We start from the raw sequence: 14399 nt of genomic DNA on the forward strand, positions 1-14399 counted from the left end.
GGGGAAACGAAATGTTTTCCTCATCCTTTGTTTTCAGCAAGCCTAAAGTTGAATGAAAAAATAAAGCATATTCTCCCTGTTGGTGTTACCCCCTTAGGAAGGAATCAGGCTTCAGTGCCACAAGGGGTGTGCTGTGTTATTGGCAGCAGAAGAGAGTACAGAGTCATGGCTCACCAACTTCATGAGAACACAATTAGCTGCTGATCAGTTATCAACACAATATCCATTAAGCATGTGCTAACAGAGCCCAGTGTATTGAGTCAATTAGGTGACACTGGCAGAGACTCTTTTGTAGATAACAGCAGTCCCACTTCAGCTAACCCTGGTTAGTACTGTGCAGAAGGCGGCAATATGCACCAGATTGTGCCAATGCACCAATGAACCAACCGCTTGCTATTCATCCATTCTTGGTTTCCTGAGTTTGTACAGATCACCATGCATGTGCATTCTGAATTTAGTCGTGGAGTTCTGTTGTGGTAAGTTGGAAGGGAAGCGGAATAGATTCAGTGAGAGGGTGAACATACAGAATAAAAGAATACTCCTCCTGATCTTAAACCCAGCTGCCAGAGTTAACCAGGTTTATGGCCCAGGCTGAAAGCCATCCAAGGTAGAACACAAGTGAAGGCAATGCAAGAAACAATCAATAAGAATAAAGCGAGAATCAATGAAAATAAAATTGTCACCGAAGTTCATCTTGCTCTCTCTTCAGAAATACAGATCCATAAAAAGTTACTTGGAGTTTGCTTGTGTTTGCACTAAGTCAGAGACAAATCCTCTCTCCTCATATGAGGCTTGGAGGTTGCATTGAAGTATTCCATTCCATTGGTAGGTAGTTTATGGAGGGGGGGGAGGGATCATGAGGACCTCAGTGTTTGAATGAATGGGAATCTGACAGTGCCATCCTAAGCAGATCTATGTCTTTCTAAGCCCATTGACTTAAACTGATTTAGAATGCCATAATAATGTTTAGTATGGCACTTCAAGACCAAGCACACTTACAAGGGAGTGAGTCTCATTAATCTCAATGGGACTTATCTGTGAATAGATATGTTTAGGATTACACTCTAAATGATATAGAAGTGAATGGAAGATACATTATGACTCCATGTAAAATAATCTTTTGTTACCTTTATTACCATGGAAATGGGGGTGGGGGAGTACATGTGTGTGGCTATTCACAATATACCTTTGATTTTCAACTTCTTAGGACCTGAGTCTTTCATATGCCAATTGCAGACTGCATAGCAGTTTCCCACAAAATGAGACTGTTATTTTAAGTGTTCCGTTTTTAAAAGGACAAATGGATAGACAGATCATAAGGCAGACAGAAAATATAAAAGGTAGTTGATGGGCAAAACATTTGGCAAGTCGAGATAAAATATGTCAAGTGTCTACTTTGTAAAGTCCTAATCTGACAATTACTAAAATATCCAACTATGTCTCATTCTTGGGCCATCCATAAGAAATGATGTGGTGTGTGCTTGTCTCCAAAGATCATGAAAGACGGAAGGCTAAATGAGAGAAGAAAAGAAAATTAAATATCATGCAATGAGGAGGTTTGGAAATCTGAGAAGAGTTATGCCAGGGACATGGAGGAGCCGGCCTCTGCCATCCACCTTGGACCCAGATGATAACAATACATATCTGGGAGGCAACAGCTTATAAAAGAGTGCCAGGAGATGTGGCAGAGCACCGTTATATACAGGAAGAAGAAGAAGAAGAAGAAGAAGAAGAAGAAGAAGAAGAAGAAGAAGAAGAAGAAGAAGAAGAAGAAGAAGAAGAAGAAGAAGAAGAAGAAGAGCTGATTCTTATATGCCACCTTTCTCTACCCGAAGGTGTCTCAAAACAGCTTACAGTCGCCTTCCCTTTCCTCTCTCCACAATAGACACCCTGTGACGTAAATGAGGCTGAGAGAGCCCTAATATTACTGCTCGGTCAGAACAACTCTATCAGTGCTGAGACACAACCAAGGTCACCCAGCTGGTTGCATGTAGGGGAGTGAAGAGTTGAACCTGGCTTGCCAGATTAGAAGTCTGCACTCCTAATCACTACACCAAGTTGGCCAACATAGTATAATGGTTAAGAGCAGTGGACACTAATCTGGAGAACCGGGGTTGACGGAACCCTCTTACCCCACCTACCTCCCAAGGGGCCTATTGGGGGGGGGGTGAGAAGAGAAGGTGATTGTAAGCTGCTTGGAGACTCTCTAGGGTAGAGTAAATGAGGTATAAAACCCAACTCTTCTTCAGTACCAGTTTACTGGGAATTACCATAGGATAAGACTCCCTTTCAACTTTCTACTTTCTTAAACTCTGTTGTCTTTCTCCAGCCCACCTATGTTCCTAATTACAGTTCCAACTAAAAATGCATGTCCTGATTCTAAGCTGAACTTTGCTGACTCCATTTTCCTTTCTGTTCTGTCAAATTTACCAGGGCATCTCCCTCAAGGTTTGTGGCCAACATTTCTCATATCCTTGAATAGGTTGTTCCCAGTGTCATAATTACTTCTTGTTTGGAAATGCCCAAGGGTGTGCTAGATTAGTTCAAATGTTTGTGACCCTTTCTACCTTCTTCTACAAGAATCTAACTTGATCAAATAAGCGGGAATGAAATACAACAGTGCTAGAACAATTCTAGCAGTTGCCTTATTAGAAAAAAATCACAATCATTCAAGTAAACAAATGAGTACCATGTTTGCCTTCAGCAAAAGAAAATTACCATACTAAACATTGTCCTTCTGAATTTATCCATTTGTTGGATCCTACCAGCTCTTCTATTCAATTTCAACCAATTTCCCTCCTCACTGCAGTCCCCACCACATGTACCATTTGGATTCATGATCCCTGACAAAAGTCTTTTCAGGTATCAATAAGATCTCATCTATTCTCTTTTAGCTGCAGATATGCTGGCTTTATACATGTATTTAACCCTTTTGTGGTGTCAGTGGATATGCTGGTCTAAATGACTGCAAAGAAATGTCTTCCCATTATATATTTAGCCCAATTTTATTTTTAACCACTTTAACCAATCACAACATCTGTTTATGGGCAATAATTCTTCAAAGATTATTGAAACTGGGGAAGGGGGAATTGGCATAATAACTGTGATAACATGAACTGCGGTTAATTAGATACGATGCAAATCCTCCCATATCCTTTTCCTCTTCACATATTCAAAGGCATTCTGTCCCATTCGTTGTACAAGAAGACTGCATGATGGGAATGGTGCTGGGTCTTGGGATAATCACACAGAAGCTTCAAGGACTCCACAGGTTGGATACATGGGCATGACCTTCCATGGGGTCTCTGTAAGTGGCAGACATCATAGCCGGCTGACCCATTACAATATTGTCCTTGAATTCAACATGTTGTCTTTTACCAGGGTAATGGGTGCTACTGGGATGCAGAATGGTATGTTATATCCCAGTCTCATTGGATCTGAGAAGCTAAGCTGGGCTGGTTCTTGGAAGAGAAACCATCAAGGAAGACTCAGCATAGGAAGGTAATCTCAAACCATCTTTGCTTAATCACTTCCCTTAAAAACCCTATGTGGTCACCATAAGTTGTTTGCAACTTGATGACACTTTACACCCACAGTGAGTGCTAGCCATACCTTTATATGAGCAAAGTAAAAACTTAGGGTCATCATGAGGGTGGGACCAAACTTATCCATTGTCACTGGAATTCAAATGAATTGGGAGAAGGTCATATTTTGTCCCTTTTTCGTTTTGTCTCAAATCCCCAACCATTTATGCTGTCTTCTAAAATTCAGTAGGATTCTTTGAGAAATAAGCAAACTTTCTATTCTTGTCTCCATACTTTCATACTTTTTGGTCCTGGCCCCTAATTGGTGGAATAAGCTCCCTGAAAAGCTGCAGGCCCTGCGAGAGCTTTTGGCATTCCACAAGGCCTGTAAATGGAGCTCTTCCATTAGGTCTATGTTGAGGTCAGTACGGACAGGGTGCTCTATATGCCCCCCCCCTTCCAGGAAGTGATGGTTGCTAATAACAGCTGCACCTTCCTCTCTCCCACTCCTCCTTAAGATGTTGGGATAATTGAGATTTGTGGCATTGTTTTTTCCACCGTGTACATTTTTGTGGTTGATTAATTTGTATGTTTTTATTCTGGGATTTTAACTGGGGTTTTTATGGGATATTTACCCAGTTGTTGTAACCCATCACGAGCCTTCAGGAAGTGGCAGGGAATAAGTTGAATTAACAACAACAACAACAACAGCAGCAATAATGATGATGATGATGATGATGATGATGTGTTGAGTCTCTTAATGGATGCCTCACAATTGCCAAGTATGGTAGTGCAGTTTGAGATTGTGCTAGTGGGTTATTCTCAGGTCATGATGTTTAGAAAATCCCATTTGAACAGGGACCATTCACACCTATTTGGATACTACACATCATCGACATCCTTCATTTTTACAAAATATGGATCTTGGGGAACAAGGCCATTCACATTCATGTAAGTCCCCATTAATGAGATCTTGAGCATGTGAGAAGGAATGTGGAATGAGCAAGCATAATTCCAATCCTACTCCTTATGTGTTTAATTGTATGCTAACTGGCCAAGACTGAATAAGGAGACAAGGAAAAGAACCCTGAAAGTTCAGACCAATGATCCATCTTGTCCCTGTATTCATTTTTTATGGTCAGCTAGATGCCCAGGAAGAGCCTCTTGTGGCGCAGAGTGGTAAGGCAGCAGAAATGCTGTCTGAAGCTATCTGCCCATGAGGCTGGGAGTTCAATCCCAGCAGCCGGCTCAAGGTTTACTCAGCCTTCCATCCTTCTGAGGTCGGTAAAATGAGTACTCAGCTTGCTAAGGGTGGGGGGTAAATGGTAATGACTGGGGAAGGGAATGGCTAACCACCCTGTATTGAGTCTGCCATGAAAACGCTAGAGGGCATTCAGACATGACCCGGTGCTTGCACAGGGGATACCTTTACCTTTACCTTTAGATGCCCAGGAAATAAATAGAAAGTGGAGGCCAAAGCTTCTTCATAGTTCTTTCTCATCAAGAGTCTTTAAGAATACAGTTTCTTTGAACCCAGTGGCTTCATTTAGCCTTCATAACTAATATATATAGACAAACCTATTTTCAATAGATTTGCCCAATCTCCTTGTAAGGCCACTTAAGGCTTAACCTAAATGATACAGGCATCGTGGATGCTTTCCTCTTTACAAATGACATTTCTAAGGCCACATGCATTTGACATCCCAGGAATTTATTCAACAATTCCATATTGGTTTCCCAGTAAAAATTTTTAGCCAATGGCAGCTAGAATATTTACACTATGCTTCCAGGGAAGGAAACACTATTGGCTTTTTTATTATTATTCTTAGCAGTAAGAATGAGAGGACTATCTGGCCATCTGTTTCCATGACTCTCCTTCCCAAAAACTGACTTCTGCAACTTTCTTTGGAAAGCTTGCAACGATTTACGGGGAAAGCCTTCCGGCGCTTTGGGGAAAGTTTTGAATTATTAATCCTTTACATCACACTCCACATTATTTACACCATTTCAATGATCAACACGCATGGCTAGCAACCTTGCCAGATGCCATGCCAGGAACACGTCAGGTTTTCCATCTAGCTTTAGTGCAAACGAATGGCCCTCATTACAGAATGTCGAGAACTGACTATTCCACACAGAGGTTCACATTTTGTGAGACTTGAGTGCTAATGAGGCTGAGATCAAGAATGACGACTCTGCAGAAGAAAAGTTGCATGCTCTTTCAGTATTCTCCAGTGGCAGAAGAAAGCCTACCGTGCATTGACTAGGATTTCTCCATTTCTGTCCGTATAGTACATGCTGTGTGCTCATCGAGAGCTTTCTGGTTGCTTTCCAGTTGTCACTCAATCCAACAATTGAGCTCAGAAGAATTAAAACCTGCTGATTCAGGTAACGGTCTGGCGTGATTGATTTCCCCCTCTCTTTCTACAAGAAGCTGTGTCATTATTGTTATCGTATTGATCAGTCTCCGTGTGCGCATTTGCTCCGTTCTCTCTGTTCAATGTGCGCGCGAACGCCTGTGTGCTTGCAAGCCATCTGAAGTCCAAGGTAATATAATGATCAAACATGGGTGGCAGGCAGATTGGATGCTCCCCTCCCGCTTTCCCTGCACTTCTGTCTGTTTGACTCCTACATACAATTTCTACCGGAGAATTGCCGAAAGCCTACGCACATTAATTTTTAGTGCAACGGGCCTCTAAACCTATCATCTCCCAAGAATGTCCTTTTATAGCCTTGTCAATCAATGTATAATTAGTTGGATTTGCATGCAGAGCAGATGGGAATTTTGGAACTGTTTCTTTTACTGCTAGCATTCGGGGGAGGGGAGGAGGGCAAAGAACTGTGGCTTAGGAATTCTACATATTTATATTCCAAATGTGAAGCTTAATTTTATTTCAATTCTCAAAGAAGTGTGACCTGAAGCACCCTAAAATACATGCTAAAGAATGGCTAATTGCAACACTAAACAAAATCGCAAGAGAAACGAAACAAATGAATAATCTCATCACGGTAGCCAACCCTAGAAATCTGGCACAATTTACGCATGAGTGAATGTTCTCTGTTTTGGTTCTTTTTTTATATTCCTTTATCCTTTTTAATTCATCTGCTTTTGGAGATTTATATGCATTGTGGACACATGTTACGTGTGCGTTATATGTTTTAAATGCAATTCATTTATCCATCCATACAATATACATATGATTTTGACTGAAGCACAAATAATGACGAAAAGTATATTATACAGGAAATTTTGGCCGATGAAAGAGAAAATTGCATTACTGGGGATGATTTGATGAATATCTACCATGGATACTGAGACCTTCAATGTATACTTGAGTCATCAAACTCTTTGCTTCCATTTGAGTTAAACCTCTTGCTGGATCACTTCAATGTTCCAACTTGACCTTTGACTCTAAGACCACGTCAAGTATCGTTATATCTGAAATGTATACCATCTTGGTCAGAACACACCTGGATGACTGTATGCAGTTCTGGAGTCCTCACTTCAAAAGGGATGTGGACAAAATTGAGAGGGTGCAGAGGAGAGCCTCGAGGATGGGGATCGAACACTATGAGGAAAGGTTAAGGAATTTGGGAATATTCAGTCTGGAGGTTGAGAGGGGGCATGATTGCTGTCTTTAAGCATTTGAAATATTGTCACTTGAAAGAGGGCAGGGAGTAGTTCCTGTTGGCAACAGAAGACAGGACTTGCAGTAATAGCTTTAAACTTAATATAGAACAATACCTGCTACATATCAGATATCACTTCACTTACAAAGTGGTAAGCTCCCCCTCACTGGCAGTCCTCAAGCAGCAGACAGACAGGTACTTATCATGTATGCTTTAGGGTGATCCTGTATTGAGCAGGGGGTCAGACCAGATGGCCTGTATGGTCCCTTCCAATGCTATGGCTCTATGATTCCAAGAAGAAGAGCTGGTTTTCTGTACCGCACTTTTACTAACTGAAGAAGTCTCCAAGTGGCTTAAAATCACCTACCCTCCCTCTCCCCACAGCTGACACCCTGTGAGGTAGACGAGGCTGAGAGAGCTCTGATAGAAATGGTTACTGGCTCAAGGTCACCCAGCTGTCTGCATGCAAAGGGGGAGTGGTGAATCAAACTTGCTTCTCCAGATTAGTGTTCTTAACGACTACCCTAGGTACATTCTGAGAAATACAGCTTTGCAATGTCTTTAAATTAACGTCAGGTATTCTGGCCCATTTCCAAAGATATACAAAGGCACATTGTCTTAGATACATCAAAGAGACACAGCTGCCTGTTGTCCCCCCTGCTGACCATCTGCCTGGTTAGGCTGTTCACAGCAGCAACCCTGGCACTAATCCCAGTTCTAAACCTGACATTGCCCTCAAGCAGGGGAGCTGAGAGGATGTCAAGTACTGGTCAAGGTAGAATAACATGAGTAAAGCAATAGTTACAATGAAAAGAAATTGTATGTGTGTATATTATATCCCTGAAGATGAAACTCAAATACTTTGGCCACCTCATGAGAAAGAAGGACTCCCTGGAGAAGAGCCTAATGCTGGGAGCGATTGAGGGCAAAAGAAGAAGGGGACGACAGAGAATGAGGTGGCTGGATGGAGTCACTGAAGCAGTCGGTGCAAACTTAAATGGACTCCAGGGAGTGGTAGAGGACAGGAAGGCCTGGAGGATCATTGTCCATGGGGTCGCAATGGGTTGGACACGACTTCGCACCTAACAACAACAACATATTATATCCTGTATGTCTATCCATCTATGGTCCCACTTGTCCCACCCACCTGTCCAAAAAGTTATTCCTCCACTTTCTCCCAATCCAGCCTAACCTTTGAGAGACCTTTTAACAACCTCAGTTAGATGATCTACAGAAGAATTGCTGCTGTTTTGTTGTTATGTTGTTTTAAAACGAATTTAACCTTATATTTTATTGTTTTGACTACTGTACACTGCTTTGTACACCACCCTGAGTTGGCTTGCCGAGAGGGCGGTCTAAAAATATAATTAATAAATTAATATCTGCCCTGGCCCCAGCTCATCAGATCTCAGAAGCTAAGCAGGGTTGTCCACAGCCAGGATATGGATGGGAGATTTTCGAGGAATGCCAGGGTCATGACATGGAGGCAGGCCAAGGCAAACCACCTCTGAATATCTCTTGTCTTGAAAATCCTATGGTTGACTTGATGGCACTTTCCATCTCTACTGTCCATCCATCCATCCATCAATCCGTCCATCCGTCTGTCTGTCTGTCTGTCCATCTGTCCGTCCATCTGTTTGTCCATCCATCCATCCGTCCATCCATCCATCCATCCCCTATTAGTTTGATACATATGAGACAGCTGCAACAGGTGGAAATGGAAGATTTAGGGGCATACTATGTTGGCAGCATCCTCATGACTCTTCCAGATCTCACAAAGGGCCAAGCTAGGCATTGATTTTATTTATTTGGGCCTATTTCTGGAGTCCTGCCTGAAGTGGCTTGCAAGTAGCAGCATTGCTATCAAACTTAAAAAAAACAGACATTTATTTATGATGACATTAATCGATTTTCCACGGTGTTTCCAAGTGTAAAAAACAGGTAAGGATAAGTAATTTAGAAATCATCTACCAGCTGGGGAGAGTGAAGGCATGGGGAGGGGAGGAAGATAAATTTGTTTTCATTTGAGATCAAAATAGCAGCTTAAGACATGTGTTCAGGTTAGGGAAATGTTGGGGGGGGGGAATGTTAAGCCCCCTTCCTTTATCACGCCTTGTGACCACAATGTGAATTCCTTCCTCCACAGCGATTGTCGAGCTTTTAAAAAGCCCCAGGGGCCTTACATTTTAAGACGCAAACGCTTAGGGAGCATGCATATGTGGAGAACAAATGATTTATTATATAGAAAATCCTGGCAGAAGGACAAATTCAGTGCAAATAAGTTGAGACAGGACTGTACTGTAAACATTTACGTCTTTGACTTTGAAAGCAGAGTTGGTACTGAATCTCTGTGTGTATGCATTACATATAACTCACAGGAGATTCCAACATCACATCTCAAACGACCCTTCTCATTTCATCCACTTTCAGCTACAGTAACTAAGGATGACTGTGGTTGAAACACAAATAAGGTGGCAGTGATCTTTTTTTTAAAAAGACATCTATAGAGAGCCAGCAAGGCATAGCAGTTGGGGTATCAGACTCGTATCTGGGAGACGCAGATTCAAATCTCCACTCAGCCATGAAACTTGCTGGGGGACGTGGGCCATGTTACGCATGGCAGGATCCCTGCCTTATGCCTTGGCACACTGTCTTCTATAACCAATGGCACCCCACAATAGTCTAGGCTTAAGCTAAAGCCATGACACTGCTAGGGTCAGCCAAGCCAGGCCAGACTCCATCTTAGAAATCTTGCTCTCTGCCTCAGGTTTGGAAATCCAGGTGCCTCCATGCCCTACTCTCAACCCCCCCCCCATTGTATTTCTAAGTGAGTGGACTGGCTTCTTCCTGTTTGCCTAAGGGCTCCTAGGAAAATCCTTTGTCTTGCAACATTTTTCACACTTGGCCCCTCTGCCAGGGGATATTTCCTCCCCACACCCTGCCAGCTAGACCTGATGGCTCTCTTCCTCAGAGCCATTAATACCTTTATCCAAATCCATTTACGGCCATCACCCCCCCCCCCACACACACTTGGCCAGGTATTGTCCTAATCTCTGGGGACCCTGGAAACTTCCAGCACATGCTTACCTGAGCCTTGTCACATAGCCCCCTTCCCAAAATCCTATAAAAACTGTGGCTTCACACAGCCACTCTGAGTGTCTTCCACCCCGGGACCTCCCACGCTGGTTCGTGCTTCTTCCTCTGACCCACCACTCCTTGGACAGGTAACTATCAAGCCTTCCACTCTTCCTCTCCCTTCTCTATAAGACTGCTTGTATGTGTGTTAGCTATTAGTGTGTCTTTTTGTTATTTTCCTTTCAATAAAAGCTTATATTACTATTTTACCATTTAAATCTGTGTTTGCCTTGAGTTCCTACGGGTGGAATAAACCCTCGTATACAAAGGTAACGATCCGATAACGCTAAGTTACCCCCCTCTCGCAGCATTTGAGCTAATATTCCCCACAAGCTCAAAGATACGTGTTTTAGGACACGTGTCCAGCAATTTGGGTAACAGCCAGCCACGCTCTCTCTGCCTCACCTCCCACACAGGGCGATTGTGAGCATAAAGCAGAGAATGTCCAGACGCCTGAACTTCTTGGGGGGGCAGAATGATAAAAATTGACTAAATGAATGAAGAAACATTTCTATCACTTTCAATATACTTGTTTTTTATATATGTTGCAAAATGTAGTCCATAAAGGATAATGTTCTTTTTCTATAGTTATAAACCCGACATGGATAGGCCAGGCAAGCCTGATACCATCGGATCTCAGAAGCTAAGCCAGACTGGCCCTGGCTAGTATTTGAATGGGAGACCTCTAAGGAGTTAGGTGGTAGTTGCTCTAAGTCAGGGGTAATCAACCTGTTTGCTGGCAGGGACTTATGGGAATTGTAGTCCATGGCCATCTGGAGGACCACAGGTTGACTACCCCTCCTCTAAGGAACACTAGTGGTCATGATGCAGAGGTAGGCATTGGGAAACCACCTCTGAATGACCCTTGCCTGGCTGCCAGACAATCTGTGGATCTCCTGGTTACATGCCACACATCAAATAAATAATTCTACAGTTATCCTGGGGCGGGGCCTCCTTGCCCATCCTCCTTTCTTTGCAACTTTATAGAAATTGGAAACTTTTAAAATAGATTCGCCATGCTCCATCTACTAATTTTTCCTCTCCTGTTATTTTTTTTATTTTTTTTGTCAGCTAGTCTTCTGGCTCCTGTTCCTGATTCAAATTCAAGCACGTGCACTTTCTTTTCCATTGACTTCAATTGAAGAGAGATCAAATCCTTTATTAGCATGCATTACCATAATAATAGGTAAACATAATATGATTAGTTCCCTGTGTTTGTTTGATTTATTACACTCAAGTAGGAAACTGAAGGTCAGGGTATGCGCCTTTGTTTATTATACATATCTAAATAATTACTAATAAGATCCTGCCTACAATATTGAAATATTAAAGCCCTGGAAAGAACGAGGCAGTGGAAGCGCCTGCTGCTTTTGCTCAATGGGATGCCAGGTATAAATTAATTAAACCTTGGCAGGCAGCTTGACTCAAAGGTCCTTGGGGAATGAATAGCAGTAGGTGGAAGATAGTTGCCTGGCGGGTTGGTAGATCTGAGTAGAAATGACAGGGAACTTGAAGTTTCCCAAGTAACTCAGTGGTCATAAAAGAAACAAATTGTGTTCCTACCTGGAGTTGGAAGATGTTTGGACAATTGTCAGCAATCTAGGACAGGGCTGAACAACTCTTTTGCCATGCAGAGACACATTTCAGACAAATTGTACAAGGTGGGGGCTACATCTTATGTGTCTATTTTAGCTGTCATGTGTAATTGACATTATTCGCACACATCATGTTCAGCAACCTGGCAGACAGAGCATTGGGTTTACTTTCAGAATTGGCTAACTGCGTGGGGTAGAGGAGTATATCAAAATGATGGCCTACGTTTAAGAAGGAGCCATGCTGCATCAGGAAGAAAGGTCATGTGATCCAGGCCTCTTCTTCCCCAAGGTAGTCAGTGTTACCATCAATGTTCCACATGCTTTGATTTTTCTCCTCCTCCCTTCATCTTGAGAGGGTATAGTCACCACATGAAGCCAGGAAGCAGAGTTTCTGGCCTTTCATCTCAAAGGATGGAAGGCTGGCATAAGGTCTGTCACTCATTTCATTACAACCTCTAGGGAATATGGCATCTCCAGAGATACATCAAACCTTTGCTCAATACCCAGCCATTAGAGTATTAGGATGGACCTCTCAGCAAACATGCTACACATCAAATAACCAAAGTGCATTTAGATATAAAGCAAACAACCAAAGTGCATTTAGATACAAAGCATTCTGGTAAATTAGTATTCTAGTAATTGTGTTCACCTTTGCACCTCTGCACAGTATCCTTTTCAACTGAGAATGATGCAATTCAGATTTAAACGTTCCACTGAAAGCCAGATCAGTGAGATACAGACTGCCTTCAAAACACAACTCCTCCCTATCTGGATACATCCCTTCCATGCCTTAGTTTTAAATAGTCTTGGTCCACCCCCTTCATCTTCAACCACTCTGGTGGCTCATCTTGTCATCTCCGTTCTTTATAAACCCAGGAAGAAAATCATTTTTAGCTTTTAATGTAGCCTTAATGCAGCCTGTGACCTTATAAGTGGAGGCTGTACCCATTCACAGTTTCTTTGAAAGGTCCAGGAGAATCTCTACATTGCCAGGGGCAAAGTACCTGGACCTGGACAACTAAATTCATGTCTTAATACACTTATATTTCCATTGTGTCTTATGTTGCCATAGTGTCAATGTTGCTACCCAAAACCCATTTTGGTGTGGTCATGTCTCCTTTTCATATTGGTAGCATACTACCTCTGCATGTTGCTTGGATGCTCCTTGCTACAACTAGCAAAATTGCCCAACTAGTTATTTTCAAATGTTATGATCTGGAAACTTTATAATAGGGTTTAGGGATTTTTACTGTGAGACCCATGTGGTGTTGGTTGTCACCACTGCCCCAAAACAGGGATCAGGTTCTAGCTAAATTGGAAAAATTAATATTATGAGCATTCATGGCAGCTTCCAGAATAGTCATGCAAACTGGCAAAATGGTCAAACAAAGGTTTTTAAGATTCACTCGTTACCCAAATGAAAGTTGCCTTCCAAAGTTTCTCCTTGAATATTTTGGACTTCTGAAGAGAGGTATTGAAAGAGAAAGAGATTAGCATTGCCTCCTCACTTCAGGGCTCACTTCTTATCATAGATTACTCTAGGATGTTGAAACATTCTAGGATTGTCACTTTTAAAAATAAGTCTCACTCCCCATCTTCACTGCTACTTTGATAGAGTGTCAGTGTGGGAGACTCTTGTCTCAGCATTTAAAGAGGAATGGGTGCATTCATGTGCCAACTTTAATTAGCAAAGAGTGCCACAAGTTCCAATTGAGACAAAGCTCTTGAACTTTAATAAAAATATATCAAAATGATGCATCCTACCCTGCAGCATTCAATATCTGTTAGTTCTTCCTTGCCTTGGGATCACTTCTTATATTACATATGAAAGGCAAGGATGAAAACATGATCTCAGACAGATGGCAGCCATCTCATAATCACCTCTGGGAGGACACTGGGCTGCTGGCACGATCACAACCAAGTGGAGATTGTAGGGAATGGTGCCTCCAACGCGGTGCTGTTGAAAAGAGCTCCACTTCTTGGATGATAAAAGCAGCCATTTCTGAAGAAATGAGCCACCCACAGAGTTCAGAGGGAAGGAGATTTCTTAAGGAGAGTTTATAGTTTAAGTGAAATTTCGAGGCAAAGTTGGGATGTTCTGTTCTGATAGAAATATCCCTCCAAAATTGAAGGAGGCAAATGAGTTTTGTTAACGAATGAAATACAGGGGAGAGGGGGTTCCATGTAGACCTAACCTCTTTGTTCACCAAGATCTGGCAGCCAGACAAGATAGAGGAAACTTCATTCTTGTCTTCGTACAGAAGAATGCCATAAATCCATCTAGCAAGTACAAGTAGTACAGAACAACATATAAAACCTCCCAGCACCCACTCCCTGTTAAATAAACTGGTATGTTATGAGAAGCACAGGGTTGCTGTCAAAATCTGCAATCCTCTGCTGAGTTCTCCTCTTTACAATGCAGAGTGAAATTGACTCTGGCAACTTATGAGAACCCCTGTAGGGTTTTCAAGGCATGAGACAAACAGAGGTGGTTTGATATTGCATGCTTTTGCCT

This window comes from Paroedura picta, chromosome 8 (genome assembly GCF_049243985.1).
Source record: "Paroedura picta isolate Pp20150507F chromosome 8, Ppicta_v3.0, whole genome shotgun sequence".
Lineage (NCBI taxonomy): Eukaryota > Metazoa > Chordata > Lepidosauria > Squamata > Gekkonidae > Paroedura > Paroedura picta.